The sequence below is a fragment of the Protopterus annectens genome, chromosome 3.part0, assembly GCF_019279795.1.
Source record: "Protopterus annectens isolate FY-2018-M chromosome 3.part0, PAN1.0, whole genome shotgun sequence".
Taxonomy (NCBI): domain Eukaryota; kingdom Metazoa; phylum Chordata; order Ceratodontiformes; family Protopteridae; genus Protopterus; species Protopterus annectens.
In genome coordinates this window covers 1,954,765,670-1,954,778,189 of record NC_056731.1, presented here as the reverse complement: position 1 = coordinate 1,954,778,189, position 12,520 = coordinate 1,954,765,670, and the positions used below count along the sequence as shown (strand labels likewise).

At 40.1% G+C, this 12,520-nt stretch overlaps 1 protein-coding gene across 1 annotated transcript in view; it reads left to right on the top strand.

The window, feature by feature from the left end:
* NRM (nurim) overlaps positions 1-12,520 on the top strand; it is a 296,342-nt gene that overhangs the window by 245,962 nt on the left and 37,860 nt on the right. The window lies entirely within an intron of this gene.

The following is a 12,520-nucleotide window of genomic DNA, read 5'->3' as shown; positions in this document are numbered from 1 at the left end:
TTGAAATCTTGGAAAGTGAGAGGATGCCAGAGGAATGGGGAAAAAGTGTTTTAGTACCAATTTTTAAGAATAAGGGTGATGTGCAGAGCTGTAGTAACTACAGAGGGATTAAATTGATCAGTCACAGCATGAAGTTATGGGAGAGAGTAGTGGAAGCTAGGTTAAGAAGGGAGGTGATTATGATTAGTGATCAGCAGTATGGTTTCATGCCAGAAAAGAGCACTACAGATGCAATGTTTGCTTTGAGAGTGTTGATGGAGAAGTACAGAGAATGTCAGAGGGAGTTGCATTGTGTCTTTGTGGATTTAGAGAAAGCATATGACAGGGTGCTTCGAGAGGAGTTGTGGTATTGTATGAGGACGTCAGGAGTGTCAGAGAAGTATGTAAGAGTGGTACAGGATATGTACGAGGGTAGCGTGACAGCAGTGAGGTCTGCGGTGGGAGTGATGGATGCATTTAAGGTGGAGGTAGGATTACATCAAGGTTCAGCTCTGAACCCTTTCTTATTTGTAATGGTGATGGACAGGTTGACAGATGAGATCAGACAGGAGTCCCCGTGGACTATGATGTTTGCAGATGACATTGTGATCTGTAGTGAGAGTAGGGAACAGGTGGAGGAGACCCTGGAGAGGTGGAGATATGCTCTAGAGAGAAGTGGAATGAAGGTCAGCAGGACTAAGACAGACTATATGTGTGTGAATGAGAGGGAAGATAGTGGAATGGTGAGGATGCAGGGAGTAGAGGTGGCGAAGGTGGATGAGTTTAAATACTTGGGATCAACAGTTCAGAGTAATGGTGAGTGTGGAAGAGAGGTGAGGAAGAGAGTACAGGCAGGATGGAGTGGGTGGAGAAGAGTGTCAGGACTCCAGAGTGATTTTTGACAGACGAGTACCATTAAGAGTGAAAGGGAAGGTCTACAAGAGGGTAGTGAGACCAGCTATGTTATATGGGTTGGAGACAGTGGCATTAACTAAAAGGCAGGAGTCTGAGTTTGACGTGGCAGAGTTGAAGATGTTAAGATTTGCACTCGGTGTGGCAAGGATGGACAGGATTAGGAATAAGTATATTAGAGGGTCAGCCCAGGTTGGAAGGTTTGGAGACAAAGCCAGAGAAGCAAGATTACATTGCTATGGACATGTGCTGAGGAGGGATGTAGAGTATATTGGGAAAAAGATGCTAAGGATGAAGCTGCCAGGTAACAGGAAAAGAGGAAGGCCTAAGATGAGGTTTATGGATGTGGTGAGAGAAGACATGCAGGTGGTTGGTGTGACAGAGCAAGATTCAGAGGACAGGAAGAAATGGAAACAGTTGACCTGCTGTGGCGACTCCTGGAAGGGGAATCAAAAAGTCGGATAGATGTAAACACTAAATTTTGGGGGTTGTGGTTACTTGGTAATCTTGTTCAGTTTTAAAATTATTCACGTTTGAGGTTTAAAATATAAAGTACATTTTGGGGAGGGGTGCCATTTCACAGTTCCTTTTAGGTATGTATGAAATACCACGCAATTTGTATGTTTGTGCTGAATAATGTATATAATTGCATAGTTGTACCATCAGTACTGCCGATTCCTGTATTGCATGTTTGAATTTATTGTTTCCCATACCATCATCTTGTATGCTTTTAAACATAGTTAATGTATCTGTATGTTTACGACTTTTTTTTATAAAATAATTTAAGTTTAAATCTAGTTAGTGCTACTCTTTCTGTCAAAGGAGCTGGCATATTTTCTTTTGAATAGGTCAGACAGGAAGCAGACGGTTTTGACTATTTCGTTACTCATAGTGCAGTTGCTTAACATATGTTTCTAAGCTGGCTCATTTTTGAGCAGCTGAGTGAGTGACTGCCTGTTAGACAAATTGCACTTGAAATAAACTGCCTGTTAGACAAATTGCACTTGAAATAAACTGCCTGTTAGACAAATTGCACTTGAAATAAACTGCCTGTTAGACAAATTGCACTTGAAATAAACTGGCTGTAACAAATTGCACTTGAAATAAACTGGCTGTTAGACAAATTGCACTTGAAATAAACTAAGTTAATGTCTATTAAGCTTCTAATTCTTCTTAGGGTCATCATCAACCCCCTTTTTCCCCATTTTCTACATGGGGGTTGGGGTGTCATGCCACTTCTCGCCATTTCACCCTATTCAGTGCCACTCTCCTACCTTCTTTGACACTCATGCCTGGCTGTTGCAGATCTTCCCTCACACAATCCATCCACCTCTTTGCTGGATACCCTTATTTCCTCTTGCCTTGTTCCTGTCTGTTTCAAATCATCTTCACCAGATTGTCTTTTGCTTTCCTGCATGTTGCTCTCATATTGGTACACGAATAAACTTGTCTTCATGGGTTCTGTTTAAGCAGCTTTATTCAATACAAACATATCACTAGAGAGGCTTACTGACTGTGACTTAAGTAACTTGTATACAAACTAACAACGGCGATTTATACATGCTCACTCTCTGGCTGCTTCTACAAAATGGCACTAGGGATTGTACATGTCTGGAATTTATACGTGCATGCACAGCCTGTCATGCTTCTTAAAGATATAGCACGTACAGGTTACACTCTGATCTACATCCTCTCTCTTTGAGAAATAGGTCATGCAATTTGTTATGAGATTATTTGGCATGCAGAAATCACAGGTAATCCTTAGACGTACACATGTATATACAATCAAGTCCACGTTGCGACGTATTTCACACTAGGCTTAGAAACTCGTCTGTATCATGTGGCATAGAACTAGGAATTAGATTTAGCAACTGGGACAGTCTGTGCAAAATGACTGACCAGTGGAATGTTTGAATCACTTTCTGGAACAGAAACAGACTTTTGAACACATTCTAGTTTAGAAACAATGCTTGACTCAGTCTCTGATTTAGAGTTTGCATCACAGATACAATGTTGTGATTGCAATGGTGATGATTCTGGTACAGGAAGAAGATGTCTGCAATTCCTCCTATACTCCACACCCTCAAAGCTTACCAAATAGAATCTCAGCTTGGCACAGATGCCTGTAATCTGTCCTATTCGATCAAAACCTTTTATTGTCTGAAGTCGTACCATCTCTCCTTCACTCAATGAACGAAGTAATCTGCTCGATCTGTCGTAACTAGATTTCTGGATACTACACTTCTTAAACAATTTGAACCTTGATGGTTTTATTGTTCTTGGGTTTAGGTTGCAACAAACTTGAAGAAATAGCGTAGTTCTAGTTTGTCTAGAAAGTAGTCTTTGAGCAGGTGAGCCAAAAATATCATCATGAGGTATGTTTCTGAGATTAAGCAAATTCAAGAATACATCGGTATTGTCAAGCTTTGACTTTTCAAGTAATTGCCTTGTACTCTGTACTGTTCATTCCACTAGATCATTGGATTAAGGATATTCACGACTACTAGTGACAAAGTCCCATTCTTTGGCAAATTTCTGAAATGGCTAGCTAGTGAATTTAGTACCATTCTCAGAAAAAAGTTTGTGCGGACTACCATGAACTGATAAATAAAATTTCAACTTAGTAATAACAGTTGTTGAAGTTGTTTTGGTAACAGATCAATCTCAAACTAATTCAAATAAGAGTCTACCAAAACCAAATAGTGATGATTTAGAGTTGATTGTTCCACTTAAAGATATCAGTTGCTACTGTAGACAAAGACAGTTCAGGAATTGGACTTAGCTGAAGCGTCTCTCTTTGCAAATGCACTCTGATACTGTTACATACTAAACAAGAAGAAAGAACTCTATTAATGTCTTTTGACAATGAAGGCCAAATTACTAATTCTCTTGCCCTTCTCTTAGTGGATGATAAACCTGGGTGACCACGATGCAAAATCTGAATATATTCTTGCTGTAAGGAAGCAGGAACAACAGTTTTAGGACCTTTTGAAAATAATGCCATCTTTCATCAACAATTCATCTCTGTAAGGAAAATACGCTTGCATCTCAGGTGATTACACTAGATTGCTTTGAAGGTGGTCTGACATTGATGTAGCGATTTAAGCTTTTGTGAAAATGAATCAGTCATACTATGATCTCGCAGCTGATCAAATTCAGTGGTGAAAAATTATGTACTGACATTACATCAAAGTCAAAATTCTCTGCATCAAGCTGTTCTGTTGTACTTATAAGTGATCTGGATAAGGTGTCCGCCAGATAGAGCAATTTACATTTACTGCAGACCATTTTGAAATTGTACTTTTGCAATTTGAGCATCATTCTTTGTAATCTCGCTGGTTCAGAATGCATAGGCTTCTTTAGAATAGTAACTAGAGGTTGATGATCAATTTCAATCTGGATATCTTGACCATAAATATAATCATGAAACTTGGAACATGTGAATACTATAGCCAAAAGCTCTTTCTCCGTTTGAGCATAATGCATGTCAGTTTGAGTTAGTGTCCTAGATGCATAGGCTACTTGTCTGCCCTCTTGAAGAATAACTGCACCTAGACCAAATTTTGAAGCATCACAGGAAAGAACAACTGTTTTATTTACATCATATTATCTTAACGTAGGTCGGGTGGCAATTTTCTGCTTAAGGTCATCAAATGCCTTCTGATGATCTAACCATGACCATACAATATTTTTGTGTGTTAGCTCTCTAAAAGGTGTCAACTCACTAAAGTCTGGTATAAATTTGCATAAATAGTTGACCATGGCCAAAAAACGCTGTAAACTTTGTGCATTGTTTAGTGCTGACATCTCTAGGATAACTGTTTGTTTGGTCGGGTCAGGTCTCAAACCTGTATTTGTAAACAAATGACCTATGTACCTGACTTCTGGAAGTCTGAATTTGCACTTCAGAGGCTTGAGCTTTAAGTTTACTTTACGTGCTCTGTCTAGAACTTTCTTGAGGTTTCTGTCATACTCTGCTTCACCATTGCCTCCAACTAGTAGATCATCTACTATTATGGCACAAGGATAACCTGAACAGATTTGTTCCATTGCATGCTGAAAGACTTCACTTGCAGAATTTATTCCAGATGGCATCCTTTGGAATTTATATCTGCCAAACAGAGTACCAAAAGTAGTTAGAAGTGAGGATTTGCGGTCAAGCATCACTTGTCAAAATGAACTCTTTGCATGCAAAACAGAAATTACAGCGGCATTCGGTATTAGAGCTGCAACGTCTTCAACTGTGCACATTGGATGGTATTGTCCTTTTAATGCTTTGTTCAAATCTCTATGATCAATGCAAATTCTGATTTTGTCTGAGCCCTTCTTATGAGTGGCTACCATGGACGACACCCATTCAGTTGGTTCTGTGACTGGACAAAATCACACATTGGTGCATCATCTTATCCAACTGAGCTTTAACTTTATTTTCCATTGCTATCAGAACTCTTCTTGCTGGTCTGACTACTAGTGTGATTTCAAGGTCTAACTTCATGGAATACACAACTAGAAATTTGCCCAATTTGTCATTGAAAACATCAGCATACTCTGAGAAAATGGCTTCGGAAAATTTGGAACACAGAACTGTACTCACACGATGAACTTCTTTAGTAAAAGTAAGCAGATTCATTCTCAAACTGTCTTTGAGACCCAGTAAAGACTACACTGGTCTTTGGACTGCATAGAGTAACAAGTTGCAACAGTTCTTGACCAAATAAAGTATTACTGAACCTTTGATTTGAATTTCTTCATCTAAATAAGCAACAAGTCTCGCACTGCTGATTACATTGAGTTGTTTGATTCTCACTTTTGCAAATGTGTCTGCTGATATAACATTACACTTTGACCCAGTGTCTACTTTGAGCTCTGTAGAGCTTCCATTAATCCAAACTGTACAAAACACTTCTCTCCTTGTTAATAAGTTTACTGCATCAACTCTTTCTCCAAGCACTGATACACAATCCACATAGAAAGCTGACTGTTTTTGCTCTACCTGATCAATTTGCTTTTTTGTCTGACCTTTCTTTACAACTGTGTGAGGCTTACTTGATTTGCAAAACCTTTGGAAATGTTTCCATTTTTTTTCGAACTTTTCGATGTTTTATGGAGTCTGTGATTGGTAAAGGCAGAAATGCTAAAGTCATTTATCACCACTCGCTATACTTTCGGAATTGGTAAAGGCAGAAATGCTAAAGTAATCACTTGAAATTTCTTATCAATAAAGGCAGGAATGCTACAGTCATGCGCCATCACTTGTTAAAGTCATCACTTTAAGAAACATTCAAGAACTTTATGATGCAACTGAGTAATTCACAAGCACTGCAATACTCTTGTAATCTTTTGTAAGAAACGCTTTTTTTTATCAGCGTAAGAAATATATCAAGCAGCAGTACAATGCGAATAAATCGAACTTCTGTTGTCCAAAATTCAATAGCTTTCGAAGTATTTACACTTTGCAAATGACTGCATACAGCGCACTGAAATGTCCCCAAAATGGCGGTACCTTGCTAGGCAAATCTTTACAGTACAGGAAGCACTCTGTAATGGTGCCACTTTGCAAATAGACACACCCAGCATAAGAACTTTCGAAATGGCTATGCTTTGACTGGATTGCACAAAATAGTCACACTTTGCACACAGTAAACTCTTTGAAATACATGCACAGTAATCAGCACACACTGTAAGCACTTTTACACACACTGAGATACTTTGAGTAACTTTAGTTGTGCCCTTGATACAATATGAAATCGTAGTTATGCCAAAACACAGCACCTTGCCCAAACACAAGCAGTCACCTTGTTTTATTTTTGCTTACTGTGTCCTTTTCTCTTTTCTTACTATATTTGTTTTGCTCATTTAAGCCCATTTTATGCCCAATGTACTTTTTCTTGTGCTCATTTTACTCTAAACATGCCGAATTCTGTCAAACACACTCGTTCTGCTTTAAACATGCTCGTTTTGTGCTTTACTGTCAATTATCTTTGTCAAATACTTTTATCTTAAACATTTTCTTTAGTTAACAAACTTTTCTGTACTTTCCACTCACCTGATAATGCAGTTTGTGCCCTTGTAATGACCCCTTTTCCTTCTCTTGCATCGAGTAAACAATTCATATTATTTCTCATTACCTTGATTCTTTCTGGTTATGTTTGTACTTTTTTCTCTTGGTTTTTACCTTCGCTGTCTTCTTTACATGTCATGGCTAAGAATGTTCTTCTTTCTTCCATCCCGGTCATGACACCATGTCACTTTCATGTTGGTACATGTATAAACGAGTCTTCGTGGGTTCTGTTTAAGCAGCTTTATTTTATACAACACATCACTATAGAGGCTTACCATGACTAAGTAACTTGTATACAAACTAACAACTGCGATCATACATACTTACTCTCTGGCTGCTTCTACAAAATAGCACTAGGGATTGCATGTGTCTGGAATTTATACTTGCACACACAGCCTTGCATGCTTCTTAAAGATAGAGCACATACTCATTACACACTGATCTATACTGCACATGTACTGAACCACCATAATCTGTTCTTTGACCTTTTCTATAATTGGAGCTACTTTGGCTTCTGCTCTTAAGTCCTCAATTCAGCTGTCCCACACTGTGCATTTTGCCACCGATCTTGGGCACGTCATCTCCATCACCTCTAGATTTCTCAACTGCTCTGCCTTTACTGCCCAGATTTCTGTACCATACAGTAGTACTGGTCACACCTCTACTTTGTACACCTTACTTTTCACCTTCTTTGGCATTCTTCTATCATATAGTACACCAGGCACACTGTACCAGTTAGCTACAACCCCTATGATTCTAACTTTGACCTCATCATTCAGACTTCCCTTCTCCTTAACTACCCCTCCCAGGTACTTGAAATTGTTAACCTGTTCCACTGTTTTCCCTTCTGTCTCAGTTTTCAGCTCTTTCTGATTTCTTCAGTTTGCTGCCATTACAACTGTCTTTTCTGTATTCTTTCATCCTATGTGCCTTCAGTTTTGCATTCCAATCCCCTACACTTTGCTGAAGTTCTTGCTCAGTCTGCCTGCAATGCCACAAAATCAGCATACAGCGACCTCTCGCCTCTGACCTTTTTGCTAATGAAGTGCATCACCAGTATGAACAGCAGTGGGCTGAGAACTGAACCCTGATGCACATTCACTCCCATGGGGAGCCCCTCTGTTAGACTGAACACTGTTCGTACTTGACTCATTTGGCCCTTCAACATAGCTGACACTAATTCTGCCAGTGTGTCTGGGACTCCAAACCACTGCAGGACTGCCCAAATCAGCTTTCCTGGAACCTTGTCGTATGCTTTTTCTAAGCCTAGGAATGCCCATTTGGACTCTCTTCTCAATTTTAGCTTCTTCTCATGTGTATGCCTCACTGCAAACTTTGGGTCAGTTATGCTGCATCCTGATCAGCATATGAACTCCTCATTTCCCATCTTACTTTGTACTACTCTGCATATTTGTTTGTCAGTCACTCTCTCCAGAACTTTTGTGCAGTATGATAGGAGTTTCATACCTCTGTAGTACCTACAGTTGGGAATTCCCTATTTGTTTTTGAACAGTGGTACTAGTATGCTTATTTTCCAGTCAGCTGGGATACGTCTTTCTCTCCAGACTGCTATGATTACTCTCTGGAGTCCTGTCTCCACCATCTCATCCAACATCTTGATCATGCCTGCTGTGATGTCATCTGAGCCTGCTGTGATGTTATCTGAGCCTGCTGCTTTTTTCTAACTTCAGTTTCCTACTGCTACTCTTACTTCTTTTAGGGTGGGGTCCTCCCCTTCTCTCGCCATAGGCTGTGTCTGTGGCAGTACAGCTTTTGTGGGTTTCTTCATTCAGAAGCTGCTGTAAGTACTCCTTCCTTCTGCCTTTGATGTCCCAGGACTGGTGAGCAGTCCTCTTGAAGAATGTCTAACTATTTTCTTTATGCTTCTCTTTGCCTTGCAGCTTGAAAGGGTTTCTTTGTGCCATCTGTGATGTCCACACACTGGGCCAGTTATCAAAGAGCCTGATTCCTCACCACTGACACTGGAGAGGGACATTCACTCAACACAAATGGATACACTCAGTATTTCTAGATGCAGAACTCTGCATCAAGCACAATTTTCCTTAATAGCACACAGGAAATGCACTCAGTCTGAGGTCTGGATTTTTCTGTCTCCTCTAAGTCCTTAATAACACTCCACACCGGTACAGCTGTAGGGTTAGGTCCTCCGTCGAGTGTCCAAGCTAATGTCCTCCAGCACCCTGTTTGTGAAACCAGTGGTTCATGTCCCTGCCCCAAGTAGCTGACGCATACATTCTTTGAGATTGAATTTTTACACACCTGGGAAAGGCTGGCACAGATTACCCGCTCTACCAACTTTGCCCAGACTATAAGGTAGATTCACTGTCACCAGTCAGTTACTATAAGGCTGTTAAAAGGGTATCCAATTATAGTGAGTGAAATCAATATTAATGCAAATGGTAATGTTGACCAAATAGCCAGGCTTTCAGGAGTGGCCACAGTTATCACCAAATAAATATGTTCAAATACTCTCAAAGCTTCAATATTTTCTCAAAAGGACCAGCCGCAATAAAAAGTTTAAATGTATTTAATAATAAATAATAAAAGAACACGAAAATTCTAAATATCTGTTTACAGTAAACACCAGAGTTTGAGCCACAGGTAATATTAAAAATAACACTGATGGAAAATTTCACAGTGCTATAGAAAAACAGTATTTAGCTAGTCTCACTATCTATTCCTGATTGACTAAAAGAATTACTGCTCCTTGTTACTGAATTGAGCAAGACAAAATGGATGCGTGATCCTTGTTGTCAGATCCAAGACAGAATACAGAATGCTTAGAGCAAACTCGTACTGCTGTTTAAATATTATTTTTGGCTTACAGAATAACATCACACACCGTCTGACTCTGTTTTCCATGCTATCATCAACACTAGAAGCTGACAGGATTTTAGCACCTATGTGTTACCATACACACAGATAGAACTTTGCTCAGATCTCCTGGAAGTCATAAAACCATTCCACTCTTCCTACAGGAGCTACAACGTACTCCTAGACATTGCATCGCTGGCTCCATTCAAAACTGTGAGATAACATCTTTATGGCTTAAAGCATAAAGTAATTTATTTTAGATTTATGTTAAAATTTGCTGCAGCTGGATTGTGGTTAACCTCTCCTCTGTAAGTAACTTCTGTTGAAACATACACATTTAATTCAGTTGCAATAATGCATGTACATTTCTTTTCTTTCCAGCAGGGCACACTGTTGATACATTTTAACACAAGCAACTTTACAAATGCATCTTTAAACACAAGCATCTGTACAAATCAGTTTGATACACAAATGACATATAATTCTTTATAAAATTCCAGCTACCTGTGCTGGCATGTGTTAGAAATCCACTGCCATATTTCTCCTGGCAAGGCTGGCAGTACCTCATATTGTCAAACTATCCACTGAGTCACTTTCCAGAAGCTGTTGAGTGCCTCTGCCTTGTTCTTTGCTATTGCAACTCCTCTCTTAGCCTCTTTGTTAGCCAACCAGTGTTCTTTCCTAGCCTCGTCTGTCTTTATCTCCCACTTTTTTCCTACACTACTTTTTTGATGACTTCCTGAACTTCTGTATTCCACCATCAGCTTTCCTTATGTGCCTAATTCCATAACTGGCTTGGCCAAGTGCTTGTTTTGTAGCCCTTACAGTTGCTGTTTTGAGGTGCTGCCATTCTTCAACTCCACCTGTTTCCTCTTCTTGAGGTGCTAGAACCCAGACTAATCCATTGAACTGTTGTGCTTTCTCTCCAGTCAACTTCTAGATGTTCAGCCTGGTCTCTGTTGACCTTAGAGCCTTCTCTGACTACTGCTTGTAGCTGATTTTGGTGACCAGCAGTTTATGCTGTGGGCCAGCTGTTTCACTGGGGATGACTTTGCAATAGCTGATTCTACCCCACTGTCCTTTCCTTACTGGGGGGAAGTCTACCCGAGTTGCATGTTGGCTACTCTTGTATGTGATTTTGTGACTGTGTCTCATTCTGAACCACATGTTGGCTACCATCAAGCCATTTGCTAGACAGAAGTTTAGAGTGACCTCCATTTTATTCTTATTGCACCACCCATGTGGATTCAGGCAATCATCATAACCTGTTCTGTATGTCTCTATGTGCATTCAGTTCACCCATTGTCAACACCAATTCCTGTTGTCATGCTTTGTCTAGTAGATTCTGCAATTGGTGTCTGAATGTACTCTCTTCCTCACTATCATGACTTGTGGGACATGGGTTAAATGTATGAATACTGCTCTGTCATTACACTGGAGTCTGACTGCCATGAGTCTGTCAGTATCTCTGTCTTCTGAAGCCTCTTCCTCACCACAATTCCCACATCATTTTTAGTCTTTCATCCTCCTGAGTAGACTCTGGATCCCAAGCCATTTGGCTTTGCTGCACTGCCCTTCCACATTGTCTCCTTGATATATAGGATGTCCAGATTTCTCCTTATGTCATCCACTTCCAAGCCTCATCCTGTCAGTAAACCTACATTGAGTGTGGTGATTCTTAGTTCATGTTAGGCAGGTTGATTGATTTTTCATCCAGCTTTTGCTGGCCAGCCGGTAGCTTATTGACACAGGGCTGCTGGGCTTTATGGTAGGCACACACTGACCAACAGGGGCATATATACCCCTCCCACCATTAGCATGGGCCACTGGCATCCTCAACCCACTTATTATTGGCAGATATCCATGCCCATTTTGGCAACATTATTTAACATACTCAGATCACCTAGAATCATATTTTTACACCATTGAGTGGCTAGCCCACAGTAAATGCCCAAAGCAGTTGGTCTATACAACTCTTCCCGCTATAGGCACCATCTAGAGTCTGTGCTGCTGCCCACAGCTCCATTCTTAGGTGAGTTTGGAGGTGAGAGAAACCTCACAGAGCCACATGAAGAACACGCAAATTCTAAGCAGGGTTTGGACAGAGGTCAGGATTGAACCTTGTGTGTGGAAGGTGAAGACCTTGACCATTATGCCAAATGCATCTTCTTGGGGCCATGAAGCCCTAAACTATACACTGGAATATACAAACACACATGGAGATTGCATATTTTAGGGCTGTCATGTCCATGTGCTTAACTTGCTAACCAACAGACTCTTGGACTTTGAGACAGTTGTGTGTGCGTCTCTCTCTCTCTCTCTGTATATTATAAATATATATAGATGGCTATCCCTCTCTCTTTCTTTATTGCTGTACACACATATATCACTTTAGTAGTTCCTGAAAATTAACTTGTATATCATCTGGAGGAGACAATGGAGATACTTAGGCTTTTCATCAGTCATGGAATGCAAGAGAAAAACAAGTTTCCAACATGTCATACTAGAATATGGACTCTAATATGAAGATTGTGTGTGGGTGTAGAGAAGGGGGTGATTACTCGTGTTAAGAGTTTCATTTTTTTTCCTGGATGGAATGTTAGACATGTTCACAAGTAAAGTTTGTTTATTTTTCTCTTGAAGGATTCAGAAACTGTTATACAATTCAGAAATGTACAAGGCAGGTAATACAAGTACTGTGGCAAGTGACAGTAGGAGCCATACTGCTGGTTA